Source organism: Ostrea edulis, chromosome 6 (assembly GCF_947568905.1).
Source record: "Ostrea edulis chromosome 6, xbOstEdul1.1, whole genome shotgun sequence".
NCBI lineage: Eukaryota > Metazoa > Mollusca > Bivalvia > Ostreida > Ostreidae > Ostrea > Ostrea edulis.
The window spans coordinates 47,783,698-47,809,700 of NC_079169.1; the positions used below are offsets into that span (position 1 = coordinate 47,783,698).

The following is a 26,003-nucleotide window of genomic DNA, read 5'->3' on the forward strand; positions in this document are numbered from 1 at the left end:
AATTTGGACTCTAGAATCTCTTATATGTAACAAAACATCTTTTCTATCATTCTCATTGGTAAAAATGACAAAAAATTCATATAAAATAATTGAGAGCTTGTATCATTCTTTTGATGGTGAAATCATACTTCACAAGGCGTTTTAAATGAGCCATTACAAAAACTTTTGGTGTAATGACCTACCTTAAATGAGGCAAGACCCTTAATAATAAACAAACTTAAATCCCCTTCACCCAAGGATGATTTCACAGTGTACATGCACCAATTAAGTTTGATTGAAATTGGCCCAGTGGTTCTGGAGAAGAAGCGCTGCACAAAAATGTGAAAAGTTAACAACGACAACAGATGCCAAACAAATTTCAATCAGAAGAGCTTGATCATCTAAGTCTTAATTTGGCTCAGGAGAGTTAATGTGGGAGAGTTGTTGATTCAGACAAAAAAGAAAGTTAGAACACATGCAGACAACAAGTAATGGAGAAATGGCCATAAATATAATCATTGGTTGAAATTCTAGAATGGTGCTCTGAGCATCATCTCCTCCCGGGAATAATTAAAAAATGAGAAAGTTACTTTAATAAAGAGAAACAATAACTTTTTAACTTTAATTTTCAGACTGCAATTGTTGGCCATGAGAGTGTTCTGAACCATACATGCATAACACAGTTGCTGCAGCGACAAAAGCTTTTCTATCTGTGTTGCCCAAGCTCAGATTCTACAGATATGCAATGTACCAATTAAAGGACTACATAATAATGGAAACAGCCTTTAACTGAAAAGTTTTGAAAGAAGACTAAATCTCTTTTAATACTGTGTCTAATATTGTTTCACATACAATGTAATTTAGCTCTGATATTTGCAGATATTTGATGTATATACATGTAGCATCAAAAGTGATGCAATACTCTCAATTCTGCTAAAATTAAGTTAAAATTCTGATTTATGTGAATGTTTTTCTTTCATTAAGAACGTACTACATTAATTAGACAGGAATTAACTTACAAAAGTTCAAAAGTTTTTGTAAAAGAACATACTACATTAATTAGAGAGGAACTTATAAAAAGTTCACAACCTACATTAATTAGAGAGGAACTTATAAAAAGTTCACAACCTACATTAATTAGAGAGGAACTTATAAAAAGTTCACAACCTACATTAATTAGAGAGGAACTTATAAAAAGTTCACAACCTACATTAATTAGAGAGGAACTTACATAAGTTCACAACCTACATTAATTAGAGAGGGATTTACAAAGTTCACAACCTACATTAATTAGAGAGGAACTTATAAAAAGTTCACAACCTACATTAATTAGAGAGGAACTTATAAAAAGTTCACAACCTACATTAATTAGAGAGGAACTTATAAAAAGTTCACAACCTACATTAATTGGAGAGGAACTTACATAAGTTCACAACCTACATTAATTAGAAAGGGATTTACAAAGTTCACAACCTACATTAATTAGAGAGGAAATTGCAAAAGTTCACAGCCTACATTAATTAGAAAAGAACTAGCTTACAAAAGTTCACAACCTACATTAATTAGAGAGGAACTAGTTTACAAAAGTTCACAACCTACGTTATATATTAATTAGAGAGGAACTTACAAAAGTTCACAAGTTTAAGAACATATTCTACATTAATTAGAGAGGAACATACAAAATCCACAAGTTTAAAAACATACTACATTAATTAGAGAGGCTGAACTTACAAAAGTTCACAAGCTTAAAGAGATGGTAATTAAAGCTCATTTTGGTGAAAAAAAAATTCTCATCTTTTCCTTTCTAATATGATTTAAAAAGATATATGAATGATAATTTTCAACTTTGAAATGACTGCAAGTTTGTCAAAAGTTACGCTATAAGGAGCCAACTTGTATAGCAGATTAATTTTTTGTCCAGGAAGCAAAAATTCAAGGGACATAATTTGAAGATTAATTATAATCGTTTCAAATTTGGAAAGAAATGCAGATAAATGCATAAAATTGTCATTCTTAACAGAAAAAGACTTGCATGAGTTATTTGGACATAATCCAATTCCTTCAAAAAATTTGAACAAAATTACCTTTACTGCGCTATAAGGACAATTGCTATAAACAAAAAATTTGATGCATGCGTCGATATACATTTTTTGGCTTATTCTGATTGTAATTAGTAAGACTATTGAATTCCTAAAATATTAGAAATTTGTATTATTTTCTACGATCTTCACAATTTGTGATATATTGCCACTTGATCGCTAAATATATCTAAACAAAATTTCCCCACTGTATTTTGGATCACATAATTGAGAAATGAGTGTCAAAAATTAAATTCCATTTATTCATTTTACTTAAATAAACATAAATTTAGTATCTATGTTCATCATTTTCTGAAAAGTTTGTTGGCAGCATTAGTGACAAAGCAGCATGGAAAAACAAAGCATGATGGATGAAAACAAATGGGTAAAGATTACAAATAGGTCGAAAGGTCAACTGTCTGGTGGTAAACCAAAAACTAAACAAACAGAATCCCGATATGTTACCCTCTTCAGAATTCAAAAACTAGAAAAATAATTTCATACCAAGAATTAGAAAACCATTTAATGGGGTATTTAAATTAAATGGTTTAATGGTTTTTAAACCATTTATAAATGTCTTCTTTCTTCAATGCAACACTAGTAATTATATATATATATACATGATCAGAATCAATACAATTATATTCACTTACCCATTATCATGCAGTTTTAGGGAAGCTCTCTATGATAAAATAGACCCTGCAAGTTCCTTATCACAACACAACCTGTTGCTTATATACATGTACATGTGATCTCAGTAAATAGAAAGGGGCTTTGCAACTAAATCTATAGCCATTAATTGGTAATGGGGTATTGAACACATTCCACAAGAAAAAGTTCGACCAATTACATTCTGACAGCAAAGTCAGCAGTATTGGACCTCATTACAGCAGGTGGTCCAATTTAGATTATTTGTGTATTGATCTTCAATCACTTATTGGCTGCACCTAATCCCAAGGTTTCTATGAGCAACTTTGCACACTTTGTGTTGGTGCTGAGGGTCAGTGTAGTACACCCCTCTCTACAGACAAGTTTCTTTACATCTCCGTGGTGTTATATTTAGTTAGATGTGTCTTAAGCATTCAGAAATGCACCGGCTGTAGCTTCCTCAGCCGAAAAGATTCATTCATATTTTATTGCATAATGTTTATGCAAAACACATAACCTTCGCACAAATTAATATGATATGACACTCATCATCAGTACCTACAGTAGCTAGCTATGAACAGGAATGTTCATACACAAGGAGTGTCTTTAGTGTATATCATTAGGTCCTAAAAATTTTAATCTAAAATAAATATAATTTTTTACAAACAATATTCCTGCATTTTATATCTGTTAGTCTGCGTTGAAATGGCATACAACACAGGACAATTAGTCTAGATACGATTCTTGTACCTCAAGACAGGAGGAATTTCATTCAAATATGTTGACCCTCTGAGAAGAGAGACAACTCTTACATTGATAAGTAGCCATAAAACAAGAAGTACTGTGAGCAATGCTCACTAAGAATACCCCCCGTTTACCCCAATCTCCAAAAGGGTGTTGGTAATTATAGGTATAAACTTCTTATTTTCGCAAACTTCAGAATAAACTTCTGAATCAGTATTATGATCCAAAAGGTATCTAGGAACACAGCATCTCCATGCGATGAAAAAAGCCGTTAAAGAATTTAAATGGAAACCATATTGCTACTTCGATGTCCGGTGTGAGTGACCTTTGACCTTTTGACCCCAAAATCGATAGGGAACATCTTCATCCCATGGGTAGTCCATATGTATGATATGGTGACTGTAGGTGGAAAGGATAACGCTTTAGAGCCCAGAAACCATATTGCTACTTCGATGTCCAGTGCACTTGACCTTTGACCCCAAAATCAATAGGGAACATCTTCATCCCATGGGAAGTCCACATATATGATATGGTGACGGTAGGTGGAAAGGATAATGCTTTAGAGCCCGGAAACCATTGCGTCTACAGACAGACGGACAGACAGACAGACGGACGGACCGATTCCAGTATACCCCCCCCCACAACTTGTTGCGGGGGGTATAATAACCAACCTATGAATTTCATTCAAATTTTGACTGGCAATTAAGGTATTTACTAATTACTGCTTGCATCTTAGTATACACGCATGTTATATGAGCATTTTTTTGTAAAAAGAATAGACTAAGTACAACTTCAAGAAAATTTTTAAAAATTTGCATTTGAACATGATTTTGCCATTGAAAACAAAAATATTTTGTGGTTCATTTCACAATAATTCACAATGACAGCTCAAAATGCCACACTAAACAATTAATTTAACAATGGTATGACAATGCTTAGCTTAGACCATTCGCAATTCCACATTTTCATCAATAATCAGTATCATTCCCAATGCAAAATACTATAAATTTTTCTCAATTTTGAGACCAAAAAAATGCCCAGCAATAAACTTGATTCAGTTTGTGTAAGTAGAGAGTTGAGGTCAATAAAATGGCATACACTTTCTATCTGTGATCCTAGTCTATTTGTTTGTTCTTTACAGTATATGGCTTATTCATGGTTAATTTTAAAATAAATGCAAATTATCATTGATTAGAAAATATTCCCAGTTTGTTCTATTTTCAAACTATTATTCCTATATCTATATGGATAAGGGTACCATTCTCATATGATAGCAAAAACTGCTGCAGTTACATGGAAGAAAGCAGCTGTGACTGCTTACCGTATGTTCAACAGTTAAGCATGGAGCAAATTTAAGTTTCCAAAACTCAGTCAAAAATTGAGATTACAATCTGTCCTGTACATTTTCAAACTTTCCTGGACATTGAAGTGACAAAAAGAGACATGAAATAATTGTCAGATAAGGCTTGTAAATCAGTTAAAAGTTCAACTTCAATTAAATATTATTCAAAAGTTTTATTCATATATCATGCTAGTTCTTTTACAGTTTTCAAAATCAGAATGTCATTTCTGTTCTTTATTGTCAGAATCACCCTCCAGTCCTGTCCTAATTAGTTTCTGCTGTTCTGGACAGACTCCACACTACCGCAAATTTCTACCAAATTTCTACCGAACAACCGATTCTTCATGTAATTCTGATTTTCTACCTAATTGACCACATGTTTTCCACAACCAATAATGTTATAATAACAGGAGAATCTTATTTGTTAGTTTGTATTGCTGTTTCATGTTCCATTCAAAAAATTTTGCACTCAAACTATTAAAGAGACTTGACCATACAGCAGTGAAATATGTTGAGAGAGTGAGGGTTCTTTATCATGCCAAGATCTACCATGACACGTATGGAACCTCCATTTTGAAAGTCATGTCCGAAAGACCCATATGACTTTCACTTCTAATGCCGGGTGCTTGGTGAGGGAATTAACAGTCATTTATACCTTATTAGCTGTTAAACGTCTTAAGTTTGATGGGGTGCCAAAGTCATTAATCAAAATTGGGCCTCCCAGCTGTAATTCCCATGCTAATTAACTGGAAGTAAAATAATATGCATAAATTTGGCACACATTATTCCAGATCGGAAAATCACATCTTGGACTTTATTTCACTATATTGAACTTGTATTGGTTAATATGTTCAAATTTTACCGGGAATGCCCTCAGTAGACGTGGTACTAAGAGATGGATATTACAGTATAGTCACTGTCAATTTCTTAAACGTAAGTTGTTGTGGGTTTTTTTTTACATCCATATAAGCAGAGAAATTTTCATAATTAACGCACATTATTCAGTTTGTCTGCATGCAATAATATACAATTATTGCTGTTTTTGAGGTCAATACGATGATTTAGACACCCGAGGAGTACAATATTCACCGAGCCAGAATATTGTACTTCGAAGGTGGCTAAATCATCGTATTGACCTCAAAAACAGCAATAATTGTTTTATTATATGATTAAATGATTAAAAAAAACCTTCAAGATTGTTCTTTGCTTTAATCTTAACCGAACCCAGTGAGAAACATGGAATTTCATTGGACGGCAAAAATAAGTACAATCGATCGTGTCAAATTGGAAGTTCCCGACCTATTTTTGGTCCTATGTGGAAAAAATAATTCCTTATGTTCACCTGGAAGGTCACGTGCAAGTAAACATAACGTAGTATGATTTCTACATTGTTGGATCTCAGTCAATTAGAGAGCTAGGAATTATTCAATCATATAATAATACCTATTGTCTATGAGAAAGTTTGATCTACATTATAAAACCATCTCTATGACATTTTTTATACATAGTGTACAATCAAATTTACAAATAAGACATTAAAATGCATGACATTCGTTATATTTAAACAAAATTTACACTATTAAGTGTTTAACTGATATTGATCATCGTATTTCCTATAGCTTTCTAATTATATATACCTCCGACAAAACCATTTCTGTTGGCTAGATGTGCATGTACAACTGCATGTTTAATTTTGTTTCATATCATCTATAATTTGCTGATCGCGTCTTTCGAGAGGTCTGACCTAGTCTTGTTTTAATTTTTCTTAATATTGAGAACATCCTCTCATTGTCAGCATGCATTGCTACCAAGAATTACTAATCATGCAATGGCAAGTTTGCACAGTCTTAAACTTTTCAGTCTCCATGTCTTTCAAAGATCTCATTTGCATCCAGAAGTCCTCAAGTGATATATGCATGGGAAGGAGATGAATAGCTGAGTTTATAGAATTTTTCATAAATGTTATGCCTAATACTTGGATTAGCAGAGGAAGGCCCCATTTGATTTTCAGATTTCTGTCCATCCGTTTCCTATGAAGATCTTCTCAAATAAGTTACTGTGTGCCATAAAAAGAGCATTAATGATCCTATTAGTATTAAAAAATTAAAACTCTCATCACTCGATCTGTAATGACAAAGCTGATAAATAAGAAAATCAAAAGGGGGCCTTTCTCTGCTAATCCAAGTATTAGGCATAACATTTATGAAAATCTTTCTAAGTAGGAAACTTATATATTGTGTGCCATAGAAAGTGATGACAGACAGACAGAGCGATTACTATACAATGTACTGGGTGCCACCATATGGCGGTGCTTTTATCGCAATTCACCTTTGAATTAGAACGCTTTGGCCGATATAGTATTGCGTTGTGTGACGACACAACTGAATCTGTAATACAATTGCGAAATGTAACAGAAACTCTCATTGGTCCATATGTATAAGTCCGCCCAAATTCCCTTATACGGGAGTAGTCAGCATTTGAAAACATGACGGCCAGATGGAAACAAACTTCAAAGGAAGAAAGAGAAAAAGTTATGACAGATGTACTCTTGTGTTGTTGTCTCATAAATTTAATATTAAAAAATTCCGAACATATTTTCCTACTATACTTGGGTCAAAACATACCTTCATTGTTCAAATATTTATTAAAGAACCATATGACCCAAAAACTCATAGCTTTTGATTTCGTTGATGTAACCATGTTAGGTAGCCAGTCAATACACGTATCAACACTTCGCCGCGAGTTACGTCCCTTTGCGGGGTCAGCCAAAGGTCAATCGGTGAAAAACCAAGTTTTCATTCTTTACCTTACCAAATGTAAGATGTTATTACTTTGAATTTTAGCCAGTAACCAAGTTTTCATACAAGTTAATGGGTTGCCCCAATCTGGGGCATATTGTAGTTAACTGCAATTGATGGAAAAATAACAGATGTCAAAGTTACAGATAGGAAAATTACAAAGGCCAACGTAGGGAAATTCGATTTTTATCCGGGAGATGGCGGACAAGGGACGTAACTTTCATGAAGTGTTGATACGTGTATTCGAATCCCGGTTCATTTCCAAACTGGCACAAAAGCGTCTAGATGTGTACTAATACCCCACAAATATTTTAAATAATATATCATCCCAGTTCCATTAAATGATAATTATTCAAATAGCTAAACTCACAGCAATGCGGCTTTCATTAGTCTGGGCGGATGGCCGCGCCGGCCGGTCTCCATCTAAAGGGCTTATGTAGCATTTTCGTTAATCAAGAGTTTATTTTACCTTAACAAAAACTATATGTTTTAATTATTCGTGTTGATAATAAATGAAAGCGAATACATAACTTACAACCAATTTTATGAATAGATACCATTAGCAACAGAGTTCGAATTGACCGGTTACCTAACATGGCTACGTCAACAAACGAAATCATTTGAAGCTGTGGGTTTTCGGGTCGTGTGTGGATTTAATGAATATTTGAAGGTATGTTTGGACACAAGTATAGTAGGAAAATATGTTAAGATTTTTTTAATATTGAATTTATGAGACAGCAACACAAGAATACACCAATATCAGGCCTCAACTGTGTGCAGCTTTTTGTGAACCGTAAATCGAAGATTTTTATAAGAGGTGGATCTGTAGCTCTCTGTTCCGTCATAATATTTTTTCAGAGAGCTACAGTTTTCCAGCTAATAATTTTCTAGTCCGTCCACCTGATTTCGCTCGAGAAAGTGGGCGGGCTGTAAACGGCTAATGAAAACTCTTGTTGTATTACATCAAACATGTCATTCAAATTGTTCAATCGTCTCATTCAATTGTGTCGTCACACAACGCAATACTATATCGGGTAAAGCGTTCTAATTCAAAGGTGAATTGCGATAACAATGGTATTGGAACTACAAATCTTTCAACAGGAATTAAAACTTAAATTACTATATCCAATGTTTTTCATATATACAAATGTAATAAATTACAACTGAATTTTAGCAGTTTCCCCTAAAAATTGTCAAAAATTCCCCAGAGTCAAAATTTCCCAATGATTAAATCTTTTTTGAATTTTTAAAATGAATTTTGTAATGAATATAATCTAAACACACAACCAACTGTTGCATCAATAATCATCTTCATGAGAATATTTAGAAAGTAACAGGATCATTTTGAGTTTTTGAAACATATAATTACAGAATTTTAAAAAACCCTGTATAATGTTGATTTCATGACATACATGTACATCGTACATTTCATGTCACATAAATTCAAAGTATTATGAGAAAAGGTTGGGGAAAAAAACTATATCATAGTTCAAAAAATCAATAGTATACAACATGATGGTATAGAAATTCTTATTCATGGAAGAATTCAACATTGAAAAATTTCCAATTATCCCAAAATGTTGATTTTTTCTAAATAAATAGGTATCTTTTACAATAAGCGTAAAAAAAAATCTTTTCCAGTAACCTACCTTGATTTCTATAGACTCCTTGTAATTTCGCAATGTGCAAGTCAATCCCTTTTGTCAACTTCTTTTATACTGAAGTTTCTAAAGAGTGTTGATGCTTAATAAGTCATCATCATCATTACATCAAATTATTGATTGAAAGCATAAGCAGAAGTGTACCCTGAGGACTCATATTGCACATGCTTTCTCACAACAACTAAATGGAAACACACCTAAAATCAAATCTATTCAATGAAATGAATAGTTTTCTGTCAGACTCTTCCCATGGGGATCCGGGTTAGGACTAAGGTCCTCAGTACCTCTTACTTGTCATAAGAGATGACTAAATGGGGCAGTCCTTTGGATGAGACTGCAAAATCCGATACCTCGTGTCACAGCAGGTGTGGCATGATAAAGATCCCTCCCTGCTCAAAGGCTATAAGCGCCAAGCATCATAGGCCTAAATTTTGCAGCCCTTCAACGTCTCCATTCTCAAGAGGATCGAATGTTAAAACAAAATAAAATCAATCTATCATTCTCTGACTGCAAGTCTATATTACAGTTAACATTATAATTAGCAGTATGAATTTTTAAGAACACTACCTTACCCTTATTAATTCTTATTGTACATAAATTGACATGATTAGGGACTAAGTACACAGTGAAGCAATAGACATTGAAGGAGGTACATGAAAGCCTGAAGGAAATCTATATTCAATCATGCACTATACTAATAGATTAATTAATCTTTCACAAAGCCAGATGAGGAGATGCAACACGATAGATGACTTCTTGCCAAACAATGAACCTATATACACATATGTTCCTTTAAATTAAGTGCTGTACTGGAGGGTAGATACAAGCTGCCCCCTATCCATTTTGCAAAATTAAGTTTTCATTCTTCAAAGATGAGTTCTAGGAATTCATTTATCATGAACAATTTAGACAAAGAGGAAATCTTTCATCTGCTAGCTTGTTAAGTTCATGATTAATGTAGATTATGCCTTTGCCAACCTTTTGTCGACACCAAGCATAGAGTTAATATACGTAGGCAATGAGCAAGACTTGTAAAGCTATGTTATTCCAGAAAACAGAAAATCTGATATGCTTACTATGATCATTTTAGAAAATTAGAGTTGACATACAGGTACATTTAGTCTCTTGCATATAGCCTTACATTCAATTTACCTATATATAAAAGTGCAAGTCCAAAAACAAGAACAAACTAACATTTGAATTTTGCTTTTTGAACCACTTGAATAAGCCAAATAGATGATTAAAACTATTATGTCAAGATGTAACTTTAGAGTACCACAAATGGTACATATAATACACTTGTGAAAATGCTATTATACATGTAAAGGGTGTAAATTTTCTTAAGCCATAATTTGTAGAAGTATTATGCAGCCATCATCAGGCCGTGACTTACTTTCTTTGCATCGTATGAATAAAAGGTCTTAGCAAAAAATGTGACAGGAGGTACATTGGTAGATATTACAAAATTAAAAATTGTTAAGAATCAAAATCCTTGCACTTTGCACATCTACAAGTTATTTACAAATACCTTAAGGACAAATCATGTTGTTTATTTAATATATTTCCTCAAAACAGGCTATCTAAGTTCTGAATAACCTGTAACTTTCTCAAATATTGAAGGGACCTTGATAAAACTTTGAGTGATTGAGAGATCGAAGGTTTAGTCAAATCGGGAAATTAAAGGTCCAACCCAATCTAATTAATATCAGACTTCTTAGATCCAAAGAGTTTATGTGTGGCACGGATCTAAGAAGTCTGATTTTAATTAGATTTAGGTTCATGCAACTCTTGTGGTTCACATTTTACAGCAACCAAAGTGCATATTGACAATTTACATCCTGGCATTCTTTTGACACATTGTTCTTCATATTTTTAGGTAATTGACTTGCTTTCAACTTGGACCTTTACCTAGCATATCGCTGATTAAAAGATTCTTTAAAAAGTTTATGCATGTATTTCTTCTTTTGTTATGGTACATTGACATTTACAAAAATATTTCTCATACCTATGAAGGAAGTTTCGCAGTCACTAGGGAACTACACAGCTAGCACAATTTTCAGTCACTTTACGCAAAGCAAATCTAACATTCTAAAAAAAAAAGATGTTTCCTTGCAATATGTCTCTGAAATATATATACTCTCAAAATTACTGTCTCTGTAATGTCAAGTCCATACAAGTCATATATTTGGCTATAGTCAAATTATTTAACAAAATCAACCAATTAAACAATTAACCTATTACCCCACAAGGAAACATGGCGATGTGTAAAGTATAATGAACACGGCAGAGCTAGCCCCCAGACAATCACCGTTATCCAGGTAAGGCCTAGGTCCAAGTGAAAATAATTATATGCTTGAGGAAAGTGTACATGTACGCTATCGACACTTCGAGAATTTCTCGAGTGAAAAAATATGTTTTACAGGACCCAAGTTTACTTCGAGAGATCGAGAACTTTGAGTGATCAAATATTCAAGAGATCAAGAGTAAATTAAATTTGCTGAGCTAAACAGAGAAAAAATCGTGACCATGATGTCATTTTCAGAGATCCAAAGTTTGAGCTATCAATCGAGAGTCACCTGCAGTATATCTGAATTACACGTATTTATGAAATTTTAATTATTCAAGGAGTATAGAATTATATATTCTTAATCATTTATTTTTCAAACCGTTTTCCCAAAACCTTTGCGACTCTACTTTTAATCATATATCAAGTATTTTGATACATGCGATATTGCGCCTAAATATTTGCATTTCCAACTGTTTTCTCTGTGATGACAATTTGAAGCTTTTCCTACAACTTACATTCTCATTTTATGCAAAGTGAATTTTCAGGTCAGTAGGTGGGGACTTTTAAGTGGAAATTAACTTTGAATGCTTAATGTGTACTTCAATTTCTGGCAGTATAATTTTGATGTTTAAGAAATCACTGTCTTAAGTTTGTTGGGTATGTGAGGTCAACAACAACGGAAAATATGATAATTTATGAAATTATCATGATTTCCATTGTAGTTAATCACCTCACACACTCGACAAACTATAGACGGTTAAATTATCATGATTTCCATTGTAGTTAATCACCTCACATACTCGACAAACTATAGATGGTTAAATTGAATTCCTTATTTAAATATTTCATATAAATTCACACATAACATGTGCAGTCATTCAATGCTGGACTATGCATTCACATTGTAAATGTATGATACCCTGTAGTACCATTATGCAGTGTTTGTTCCTATAGTGTTCAGTAGCCTGTTTCTCACAATCAACAACATATGCTGCTTATACAATGAAAGCAATAAAAAATATACACTCATTTATATTGTCAGTACAGGTGATATTCATTTCAGATAGTATAAACAATATGCATACATGTTTTAACATGTAAATGCTACAATTATATATAAATTTCTCCATTTTCCCCCAACCATATACATGTATGTATCAGCAGGGAATATTTTAAAGAGACACTATACAGCTCATATTGTGCAAAAATTTTACCACAACTTTTTCAGATTTTATTGCATTGTTGGATGTGTAAATTTTACAAAAATAATACATTTCTAAAATTGAAAATTCTTATTTAATCACAAATACTAATACTTTTTGATGGCCCATATAAAAAACATCGAGTCTCCTCCTTTCCCTATACAGACACACTCAGAATTAAGATAAACATTGCAGCTTAGTACATGTTTCACACCTCAAACAAAAGTTTTTGTGTGCATGTACCAATTAAATCACTTGGTACACTCCAAGTCCAAGCTTCACAGTCAAGTAAAGGTGCCATTGCATTTATCATTATTAAACCAATAATTATCAATGATTGGTACCAATCAAGGAAGGGCGTCACGCTTTCTGAATATGGTGTTTCCATTACCAGAATGGTATGGAACATTGAATATTAAAACAAAAACTCAAAAATTTGGGTGGCTTGGGCGACCAACAGAAACCAGAGATCAGACATGCTGATAGCTAGAGCAATATAAATATATTTAAGATTTATGTATTACTCTCTCTCCCTCTCTGGTGAAAATGGTATTAGATGTGTATACTCACCATCTTGCATTTGGGATTCCGTCACAAAGCAACACATCCAACAATCTCTCATTTGATTCAGAAACAAATTTAAACAAGAGGCCCAAGGGCCTAGAATCGCTCTTCTGATAAATTGTACAACCCCACCATTTCTATTCTTAGCCTCTTAGTATTCGAAATCTTTAGTTAAATCCTAAGAATTCAAAAGAGTAGGTCAATGTGACCTACTTTTTGGTTTACACATTTTGAGAACCCAAGAAATATCAACTGACAAAGTTTGATGATTTTAAGTCAATTAGTATCTGAATATTGAAATATAGCTGTCAAATTCCAATCGTATGTCATGGTGACCTACTTTTTGGTCAGCGAACTCCGAACATGCAAGACCCATCAACTGACAAAGTTTGATGACTGTAGGTCAAATAGTATCTGAAATATATAAATATAGCCGTCAAATTCCAAAAGTAGGTCAAGGTGACCTACTTTTTCGTCAACACCCTTCAAACATGCAAGACCCAACAACTGACAAAGTTTGATGACTGTAGGTCAAATAGTATCTGAATTATATAAATATAGCCGTCCAATTCCAAAAGTAGGTCAAGGTAACCTACTTTTTGGTCAACACCCTTTGAACGTGCAAGACGCATCAACTGACAAAGTTTGATGACTGTAGGTCAAATAGTATCTGAAATATATAAATATAGGTGTCCAATTCAAAAAGTAGGTCAAGTTGACCTACTTTTTGGTCGAAACCCTTCGAACATGCAAGACCCATCAACTGACAAAGTTTGATGACTGTAGGTCAAATAGTATTTGAAATATATAAATATAGCCGTCAAATTCCAAAAGTAGGTCAAGGTGACCTACTTTTTGGTCGACACACTCCATTGACTCAAGATGCATCAACTGTCAAAGTTTGATGATTGTAGGTCAATTAGTGACTGAAATATATAAATATAACTGTCAAATGCCAAAAGTAGGTCACAGTGACCTACTTTTTGGTCGATACACTCCGAAGACTCAAGATGCATCAACTGACAAAGTTTGATGATTGTAGGTCAAATAGTGTCTGAAATATAGTAATTTAGCTGTCAAATACCAAAAGTAGGTCGCGGTGACCTACTTTTTGGTCGACACAAACCGAAGACTGAAGACGCATCAACTGACAAAGTTTGATGATCCTAGGTTTTACAGTGCCCAAAATATGCATCTAAAATTGAAAATGTGAAATTTGAATATCTGCACAATTCAAAAAGTAGGTCACTGTGACCTACTTTTTTATAAATATGTTTCAAGGCCTCAAGATGCATCAACTTACAAGATTTGATGATTCTAAACCTCTCGGTATTTGAAATAACAACTTAAAATATATCTATAAATGATAAGCCATAAAATTCAGAAAGTAGGTCACGGTGACCTATTTTTCAGTTGACGCATTTCAAGGTCCCATGATCCACCAACTGACAAGTTTTGATGATCATAGGCTTCAAAGTGTCCAAGATATGCATCAAAATTAATTTTAAAATAAATACCTGCAAAATTCAAAAAGTAGGTCACCGTGACCTACTTTTGAGACAACTTGACACAAGGTCCTAAGATGCATCAAAATTTGATGATCCTAGTCCTTATAATGACTAAAATATCTAAGATTTAAGGAATTTAAAAAAATTTTAAATTTAGGTCAACTTTGAAGTGACCTTGAGACCACACCCTTTGCCCCAGGGTAATGCCTTGAACAATTTTTAATCTACAACATATCCTCATCCTTATGTGTAAGTTTGGTGATAATCTGCCCTGTGGTTCTTGAGAAGAAGATTTTTTTAGCAACCACTACTTTTGTTTGTATTTTCCTGATTATCTCCCCTTGTTAAAGAGTCACATCCCTCTATTTAGTATGTATGAAAGCCCTTGGGCCAATGATACCCTGTAACAAATTTGAAAAAAATTGGCCAAGGGGTTCTTGAGTTATAGCCCTTTTTCTAAAAAGTTTACGCACACCGCACAAATGGCCATAGCATTAGCTCTTTGAGCCTTTGGCTCAGAAGAGCTAAAAAGGGACAGTTTTGTATCTCTCTATCAGCATATCTGATCCGTTTTTGTTGGTCACCCAAATAGTCTGTCAAGATCATTTTTCAGAAATGATATTTAGGAAACGTATGGAAGCATTTTCTATCATGCCCATCCAAAAGAATAGTTTGAGTAAGTTCTCAACTTAAATCCATTTGAAAATTAAGACACTCTTGAAACATGGATGAAGATATATTGAATGTGTACAAAAAACCTAATACTACTTGAAAACAACTCACTGTGCACCCTCACATGGCTGTTGAATACAGGTAAACTCCCCTTGAGGGCCCAGCCAATACAAAATGACACCAATCAAGATAAATGCTGATGATCTTGATTAAAGGATAAAAAAATATGGAAGGGTTATAATAAGTTAAACAGAGACCACAGAGAGTTTTCCTTTCTAATGTGTGAAACAATTTGTATTAAGTATGCTGTTAAACTTTTCTCTTGCCACTTGATTTGATGATTAGATCACTTGCTTCGCTTGGCACCAAATCTCTTGGTACTCCAGGGCTCGAAATTAACATATGCCCATCAGTCTGTGACTGGTTAAAAGTCTGGCGGACTGACTGACATTTGTTTTAGTTAGTCCGATGGTACTGGTTAATTTTCTAAAGAATCATTTTGGGAATTATACTTATGAAATTTTATACACACATTTGGCATGCTTCGATATTTAGATATCAGAGGAATCTGATTTGTAAATATAAATCAAAAATTTCATTTTAATAACATTAACGAAATATGTTTAATTATTTCTGGAACACTCTGTTGGACTGGTAAATTTTTCTGTGAACTGGTTGAAATTATACCCCATCAGTCCGGCTGGACAGGTGACACAAAAAGCTAGCTTCAAGCCCTGTACTAAAGAAAAGGTTCCCAACATATACGTGGTGTCCAGTAAAAGAAAGCATTGGTATGTATACACACAGAATTTGAATAGATTCTGAGAGAAAAGGGGTAAAAATAGAGCAAGATAAAACTCTGCAAACTAAAACCTAAGGGATCTGTATTTACTACTGGATAAACAAGAGCAAGGTGAAACACATGTGGGACTGGCAGCTTGATAAGGAAGTGCCAAATCTCAACAACTGTGAATTATTTTTAAAACTGATTGGTCAGTAGGGACATGGAAGGGTTACCAATAAAATTTGGATTGATAATTACCTAATCATAAGAAACAGGAACAATCCCATAATTGGAAATGTGATTTATTCAAAAGAAAAAACAATAATGATGTAAATAAATATATAGTCCATTAGTCAGCATGAAGAACTTACGTACATTAAGGAGAATAATTGGTCTCATTAATTTGATTCTTTAACTATTTGGTACCCAACAGGAATGAAAATTTCAATACAAGTTTTTATTTGATGTCCATGAAAACAAAAGAGAAGATGGTTATGATTGTATATTGTTTAACGTCCCTCTTGAGAATTTTTCACTAATATGGAGACGTCACCAAGACCGGTGAAGGGTTTCAAATTTAGGCCTTTGCTCGGCGCTTATAGCCATTATGAACAGTGAGGATTCTTTAGCGTGCCACACCTACTGTGACATGGGACATCCATTTTTAAGGTCATCTCCGAGAACCCATGACATTCACTCCTGATGCCAAGCATTTGACGATGGAACTGTCACTACCTGTTTTCACGACGTAAGTCTGTCAAGACCAGGATTCAAACCCCCGCCTTCCGCATGCGGGGTGAACGCTCTAATTTATGCAGCAAGAACGAGAAACAATAAGTATGAAATTGATACGTCATTGATTAGGTAGCTTTAAATCAGTTCATGAAAATAAGGTAACCATACAGAATACAGACCCGTCATGTTCTGTATGGGGAGCTTATACATGCTAATTTCACTTGCTTATCACTGATGAAAACACATTACATATGTATATTGGTTTCTCTATACTTTTCTTCATCTTTACCAAAAATATTATAATTATATATAGGTTACGCTGGTACTTTATCTATAACTATAGCTATCACTGTACAAAATGTGGGCCCTACAGTGAGCTTAATATCATATTATGACTTTTACTACACCATATATGCATATTAAGCAATTTCAATACCATGACATGACATCATAATTCATCAATACAGAGATTTTTCCTCTTTGTAGACCTCATTGAATATATATACATTTGTATACAGATGAGAGGTCCATGAGACGCATTGCTTACTGAGCTGAGTACCTGCAGAACTGACGTAGCTCTCTAAGGAAAGCAATTGGGATATGCCAAAGAACTACTGATCTACCCTTTATAAAACCCTTTAATTTACAGCACACTTCTTTCTGTGCATAATTGTCAGGGGTTTTCTATCATTCTTACTTGGCCTTCTCAAAATTTTAAATCAAAATTCCAAACATACCAAACACAGCTATATCAACACACAAAATAATTTTACAGATCGAAGCATACTAGTGCCAAATAGATTTGACACTTTTTTTTTTATTTTCAACACTTTAATCTATAAAATTTACACTTTAATCTGTAATTTTTATACTTTAATCTGTAAAATTTACACATTAATTTGTAAATTTAACACTTATATCTGTATATTTTACACTTTAATCTATAAAATTGACACCATCATTTGTAGAATTTACACTTTAATTAATCTGTAAAATTTATACTTTTATCTGTAAAATTTACAATCTGTAAAATTTACACTTCAAGCATTACTGAGATTATTGCCCCTTGCACAATTAACTATGATAAAGGTACACAGGGATCAACATTAACGGTTTTAAAAATGTCTGATTGCCTGACGCAAGTGAAAACCCAGTTTGGACAAGTGAAAGTTTGAGTTTACTTTCCCAAAGGGTAAGTGAGATAAAAAGTTAATGTCTATCCCTGGTACATCACAGTAACATGTATACTGTTGTTTATCTCACTATCTTAACAAGAGCAAATTTAATAGAAAGTCTGGAATTTAGCTGAATAATTTTCAAAGTCCAATGGCAATTAATTTTGTAAATGTAGGTAAATCGACATGAAACTGGAATCTGATCTATATTGCAAACTAAAGTCATCAATATATAGAGACATACTAAAAATCAGCTCATCATCTACAAACACAGCCAAATAAAGTCCAGAAAACTATAAATGATTTTTAATTTTCAAAGTGTAAGGGCAACAATTTTCATAAAAATAGGTCAATCGACATGAAACTTGTACTTGATCTGTATTAAGATCATTAATATAAAGAGATATAATAAAAATTACTCCTGCCAGATAAAGGTTCAGCAGCAATCAGTCTTCACGAAAAACTTTGTGAAGCACAGGCCCTTCGGGCCTTCCAGTATAATAATTTTGCAAGCCCGAACAATATTTTAATGGTAAAAAATGTTTTTTTCTAATTTGACCACTTGTCATTTGCAAGGTGTTGCATGCTGATTCTACACTAAAGATACACGTATGTTCTAATGTAGGAAAATACATATCAAGAATATCATAGTTAGAGAACAACTGACATTAAAAGGATTATCTTATTTTATTTTTCAACATATTAATCTCAAAGATACATCAGCAGCTCATGTTCTACTTTGTTTTGTAAACACCACATTTTGTTTTCTCCAGAATTAAATCTTAGTAAAGGCCCACCCTCGGTCCAATGGGGCATGAATTTTCGTTCTCTTTTCTCCTTGTATGACGTTTTTTTTATTTATTTGGATCTGATGGTTGTGATTACGAAATACGCTTGTGAGGTCTGGAATTTCACGGACGAGCACCCTCCCTACACAGACACTGGAAGTTAATGTAAATATATTGTATGTGCATGTATTTTTTATACGTGCACATACTATATATTTACATTAACTTCCAGTGCCCTTGCCTCCCTATAATACTTCAGAAAAAGCAGCATGGTTGATCGTTTTTCGATGAGAAATTTCACGTTCTGACAAAGCCAGAGTCAATCTCACGCTTTATTTGTAATATATAGGGGGATGCTTACTCCTCCTAGGCACCTGATCCCACCTCTGGTGTGTCCAGGGGTCCGTGTTTGCCCAACTATCTATTTTGTATTGCTTGTAGGAGTTATGAGATTGATCACTGTTCGTTATCTTCACCTTGCATACAAAACATACAATAAAACATTTACAGGCCTGTCGGACTCCTGGGTTAAATATTTCTAGAAGCCCGATCCCGATTTTACTGGCCTCGGGCCACCGGTTAACGTCGAAGACTGCAGCAATACTTCTAATGTATCATGTACATGTATATCTATTCTTATGCCACACCATGAAGTGGCTGGGACATATTTAAGTGTTGCACCTTTTTGTCCACGACATTCCATCCTTCCATCATTAAGAGATTCTGTCTGTCCATCTCTGCAGCTAAAAGAACACCTGCATTTTCCCATGTAAAATAGTAAAACCCAATTATGGCCCTACCCTGGCCACACAAAACAACATTTAACCTACACTACAGCTACACACAAAGACTCTGCATTTAACACGTTGTACCTTTGTGGTTCTGGATTTTTAAAGAATTTTCCCATATAGATTCCTATGTCACCCTAATTATGTATTTTGGCCCCGCCCCGATCCCAGGTTGGTCAAGGTGAATCTATACTACATGAGCATGCTTGCATGGTTTTGACCAATATAGTAGTAGTAGTTATTGAGATTTGAAAATTTCCTATATACTATCTTGTGGCCCTGCCAAGACCCCCAGGGGGATATGAAAAACCCATCTTGTAGCCTTGCCAAAGCCCTGGGGGCCATGTTCTGTATAATTTTCTGCAAATTATGTCTGTGTAACTACCAGCCATTAGTTTAGAAAGGGTCATGTTCATCATCCGATCTATACTGTCCACCACAAATTCAGAAAACACCTGTTGGTCTTATGGTCTACCATGGTGAATCCAAGCATGTTGGTCACGACAGTACATGTACAGATATACATGTAAAACAAAATAAATACATGATACATAATCACACACTTTGATTTTGTCATTTGTAAAAAGGGTTGCAAATAACTCATACATATATACATGTATATATATCCACAAGCTAGCATCTGTCAAGAGTTCATTATGCGTGCTTAAAATTCCCATGTTCGGTAGCAGACATTGATGACCTTCATTCAATACTGCGATCATTTGTCTGTTGAAATTTGGCAATGTTGAATTCTAGTTGTGTTTGTAAAATGCATTGCTGAGAGTAATAAGTGCCAGAAGTAAACAGGTACATGTGTATAAAACTGTAAACACAAGCAATATTCCAAAGGATATCATAAAGGCAATACTGGTTGTTTTATTATAAATAAATAAATAAAATATTTCATGATTTTTCATCATCTTCCCCTACAAATCACTACATGGTCAATATTAATTGTTTCAAATAAACTATAAAATCTAGTATGACTATATATATGAAAGTATTTTCTTGTGATAATCACTAATCAAATACTCTCTTATTTTGTTAGTTTCATAAATTCCCACTCATACATTTTTGAAAATTTATCTCAACATGCACTTTGCATGTAACATCATGTAGTAGATTTCTAGCTTTGTTTGATTCAAATATTTCAAGTCCTTTAAAATTGTATCTTAATTAAGTGCCCATAACTGAAGGAGCTAGAGCAGAGAATGTTCACACAAATGCTCTGAAATTTTATTTCTGTCAATATATATAGTGAGAACTTCTATAATTAATGATTCTATTTTCACATATGGAGTACCTAGTATTCCTTTTGTTTCTTGAAGTTTGTTTATAATGAATAGATGTGTCACTAGTAATTCTAAAATGTACCTTGATCATGAAGACAACTGCCTGTGATAAGTTGTAACCATTTTACATTTGATTTACTATGTACCATTTGTAATAATGAGCAAACAAATCTATTGTTAAAGGCCCATGTCATGATCATAGGGTTACTGAAAAATTAGGTGGGGCCTAATTCAAACAGATGTTATTTACCTGCACTGACCAGGGTCTGCCTATAGGTGTTAATTGCTATATACCAAGAAACTACACTATCTGTACACAAGAAATAAGCATGGTTTCCATCAAATCGAGGAATGCCTAATGCACCTAGCTAGCTGTCATCGGATTCAGAACAATCCCTCTCAATTAGAAAGTCCAGACCTCATTCCAGATTTTACATTTGCATTGTAAAGACATTGGTCCTTTGCTAAGTTTGTTTCACTAGCAAAATTTTCTCCCTAATTCTCTGCGACACAGTAATCATATGACATATCCTGATAATTCTGAATGAATGAACGTCATGGACATATTTGTGCACTATACCCAGTGTCTTAGGGGTTCATGACCTTCTCGATGTAGAGGGCAATTTATCCAAAAAGATAAAAAGTAATACAGTACTGTAGAATCATTTAAATTCGTGGGGGTCATTCAGTGGATTGCTGAATTTTTACGGGTTCATGGGGACGTAATTTCATGGATTTATATATTTGTATGAAAGATAACTCTGGAATGTTTGCTTTTGTCTTTATTCGTTGAGGATGTAAATTCATGGGTGAGGGGTACCCACGAATTCCACGAAAATTGAGCCACCACGAATTCTAATGATTCCACAGTATAAACTAACAAAATTGCACAAACTAAGATATAACTGTTTATTCAACAATGATTTACACAAGCGTAACATTATCAATATAGTCCTCTTTGCTTTTGTGGTAAGTAAGTTGAAAGAACATGTCTCTAATCCGTTTAATATTTTAATAGCAAGTGCAGCGAGCCAGCGCTCCGCGCTGGCTCGTACTGCGAGCTCTAATGACTAGAGCGCGGGAAATAATCCGAGCTAAATCTCAACCTCTAACAAGATTTTTTTTTTGACGCCAATCCCAGAAGTCCCTCGTACAAAATGGCGGATGGTTCGATTCGTAAAATAATAATAAAAAAAAAACTCTTTGAAGTATTACAAACCTTTCTTATTTGAAAGGAAAGGATGAAAATCATATTCTTCCCCCCTTTTTTTTTCTTTTTAAAATATTGTCTAAAGAAATGTAAACAGTCACGTCACAACTACCAGGCTACGTCACAACACGCTCGTTGCATTTCCCGCTAAACTGGTTCCTACATTGGCGAGAAGAGCAAGACAGTAATCCTACGTATTGACAGTGAACCAGATCAGTTTTCCTTGTTTTCAATATAAATTTTTTGAAAATGTATTCAGGTATGCAGCGCTCGCCCCAACGGTCACACCGTAATCATATTAAAATTTGTCAAACAAAACAGTCATGAGTGTCTGAATCAAATTTTGCAAACTCTTCAAATCATGAAAACTAAGGTTAATTGACATATATGAATGAGGACTAATGAAGTACAGAAACTGACTAGTGATCCCATTTGACACGGAATGATAGATAGCCGACCTAACAATATTGTAAACCAACAGGTGTCATTCATTTGAGCTAGTTATATATTATATACCTGTAGATCGATAACAATAATAAAAGCACATAAAATTATAAAAATGAAATGAGCACATGTGCAACGATATCTAGCACCATAATTTTTATCTGTTAAATACAAAAACAATGGATTACATTACACAATCCCGACACGATTAATTTTCGTAAACAGAACTGAGAAAGGAAGAGAATATGTTTACCTTTTCTTTTTACACCGCGTGCCACAGGTTCGAACAACTAGTTAGTTTAAAGCATTAAGTAAATATTATAAAACATACCTTTCTGAAGCTGAAAACTTCACTACTCAAGCACCTATATCAATGTTTGACATCTCACATTCAAGATAGTATCAGCGGAAGTCATTCTGATGAGAATGCACGGGATGACTACTGAAAAAGATATTCATTGGCTGAAAATTGATGCTCGAAATGTTTAGCGGGAATTTTGAAAACTACGTATAACGTGAGATAGCATGTTCTGTCGTTTGTATAAATTTCATCCCATTGTGAGGGGACCAACACAGTAACATGTACCTCTGCTAAATTATCATCAGTAAATAAGTGATTTTTGAAACTGGATCTTCTGTACATTAAACATCAACAGGGAGAGGGTGGCCCCATGGCCCCAAAATCTGTCCCGTTGCTTTTCGTCATTTTACACCTGTCCTGTGAGATTGATGATATCAAAAACCGTGGGATGACCTAGTGGCTGCAGTGACAAGAATTTGGAATGGTCTCTCTCAAACATACAAACAGCTATCAACTACAGTACTTGGCCATCAGTAAGTTCCCAAAGAAATTTTTCTCTATATTTCATGTAAATTATTATTTTTCAAAATCTTCTCTTGGAGCCTAATTTTCCCTCTATGTGGATGAAATAAAAACTATTTTGTTTAGAAATATCAAAAGTATCTGTTGTATTTTTAAAAATGTTACGATGAAATATTGCAGAGAGATAACATTTTATTCATAATGTTAATTTTATTAAATTCCAAAATTGCACAAACTAAATGTCAAACTTTTATAAAGAGTAAGTACTCTCAAATTAAACTTCGTGTTAAAATTGTCATATCTTTACAATAGATTATTATATAATTATTCTGAAATTATTTGATGATATTGTGAATACTTCTGATCAGATCAGTGCTTTTTATTTCATCAAAATTGATCAAGAAATGCGTTCAGAATTTTTGTTGTTGAAAAGATATGGTTTTGTATGAAATATATCTAGTGGAATTTTTTTTGGGGGGGGGGGGAACTTACTTATGGCCAAGTACTGTACATATCTATATAGTCCGAAATATCTGACATTTTTCTGGGTTTTTTATGATTTTGATATTTACCGTGCCAGGAAAACGTCAGAACCGGCGCCATTACGTAAACTGGAAATTCGCCGCCTCCAGCTGGAGGCGGCATTCTCGGACCGATTTTAAATACTTTGGAGTCGAATTCAATGTTACATTGTAAACTCATAATTAATCAATAAAACGAAGCTTCTTGTACTTACTAATATCAATTTTATGGGTTCATTCATCATATAAACAGCCTCATGAAAACATTTTAACAAACTGTCGAGCTGTTTCGAGTCACGTGACTCGTTCGCTCAAATGACAGCGAAAATTCGGTTGACTACAATTGTGTGCTTCTGTTATCGATTTTGGAGTGATATTTTCTTTTAATTGGTATTAGTAAGTACAAGAAGCATCGTTTTATTGATTAATTATGAGTTTAACATTGAATTCGACTCCAAAGTATTTAAAATCGGCCCGAGAATGCCGCCTCTAGCTGGAGGCGGCAAATTTCCAGTTTACGTAATGGCGCCGGTTCTGACGTTTTCCTGGCACAGTAAATATCAAAATAATGAAAAAGCCAGAAAAACTTAAGATATTTCGGACTAATATCTATACTGCAGGAGTTTGTTTTATATATATATCTGTTATTCAGTAGATCTATATCGAAATCACCATATGGGTCAACGACAAATTAGCGACAAAGTGTTGTTTATTAAGCCTATATCTACCTTAAAGCTGTATGGTCCGAATTACAATATTTTTTTCCATCTCGTAAAAACGCTATTAAATCATCGCACGTATGTAGTTATGAGACTATACGACATATCATAAATTATTTCACCTGTTTTAAACCAAATAATTTGATTTTAAATCGATGTTTACAAATAACCGCTTCACTCTGCCATTTCTAGTGACAGTCACGTGACCAGTTCAAACTTTCAGATCATCGGTGGTCTTATCTGTGTAAAGCTGTGTATTTTGTTATAACAGTACCGTACCATAAGTTTAATAGAAATAAAAATATCAAATACCTCTTAGTAATTCGTTGTTTTACGCACTTTCAGTCTTAAAACTAGACAGTTGCGTATGAGTTAATACATCATGTTGGGATTCCCCTGACGCGCGTGGGTCTATTTATAGACGTCTATTATGGGAGGATTTATATATGTACCCACTATATTTACTTTCTAAATAATATTCGCACTGTTTTCTTTTACATGCAGATGTTTTCAAGCATGTAATTAAGGGAAAGTTAATAACTTTATAAAGTAATTAATCTGCTTTAAAGTAATTATGTACAAAAATAATACATGAACATCGGGTCATACAGCTTTAATATATTAGGTTTGTTACCGACTGTAGATCAATCTATGCAAGGTGAAGATAACGAACAGTGATCAATCTCATAACTCCTATAAGCAATACAAAATAGATAGTTGGGCAAACACGGACCCCTGGACACACCAGAGGTGGGATCAGGTGCCTAGGAGGAGTAAGCATCCCCTGTCGATCGGTCACATCCGCCGTGAGCCATATATCCTGATCAGGTAAACGGAGTTATCCGTAGTCAAAATCAGTGTATTTACTATTAGAATTAGATCTTTGGATCCGCTCACAAATATCGCTGGTGATTGACTGCACACAGGTCTACCGTCGTACGGAAACATGACAGTCTGGTCGGTCCATGTAAGACGTGAAGAAACTGTACGGTATTATTTTCGTGTCTTTAAATTGTTAATAATTAATACTTTTGAATGGAGTGCACAATAATTGAATTATTGCTCACTTCAAATGATATCTTATCAACAGTGATAAAAAATGCGTGAAAAAATTGAGTTGATGCGCGCATTGATCAAATCAATCATTGCTCCTTCGTATCAATTCAATTAATGCGAGCAAAGATGAGAGAGAGAAAATAGATTTTAAGGTGCGTATGAATGGAATTTTAGCTTGCAGTAAT

At 34.0% G+C, this 26,003-nt stretch overlaps 1 protein-coding gene across 1 annotated transcript in view; it reads right to left on the bottom strand.

Annotated features, from left to right (window-relative positions):
• LOC125646691 (solute carrier organic anion transporter family member 5A1-like) overlaps nucleotides 1–23,142 on the bottom strand; it is a 55,919-nt gene extending 32,777 nt beyond the window's left edge. Inside the window, exon 1 of the mRNA XM_048873193.2 lies at nucleotides 23,031–23,142. The gene's annotated coding sequence lies outside the window, so the exon portion shown is untranslated. The remainder of the gene's footprint in view (nucleotides 1–23,030) is intronic.
• Nucleotides 23,143–26,003: the final 2,861 nt, after the last annotated feature.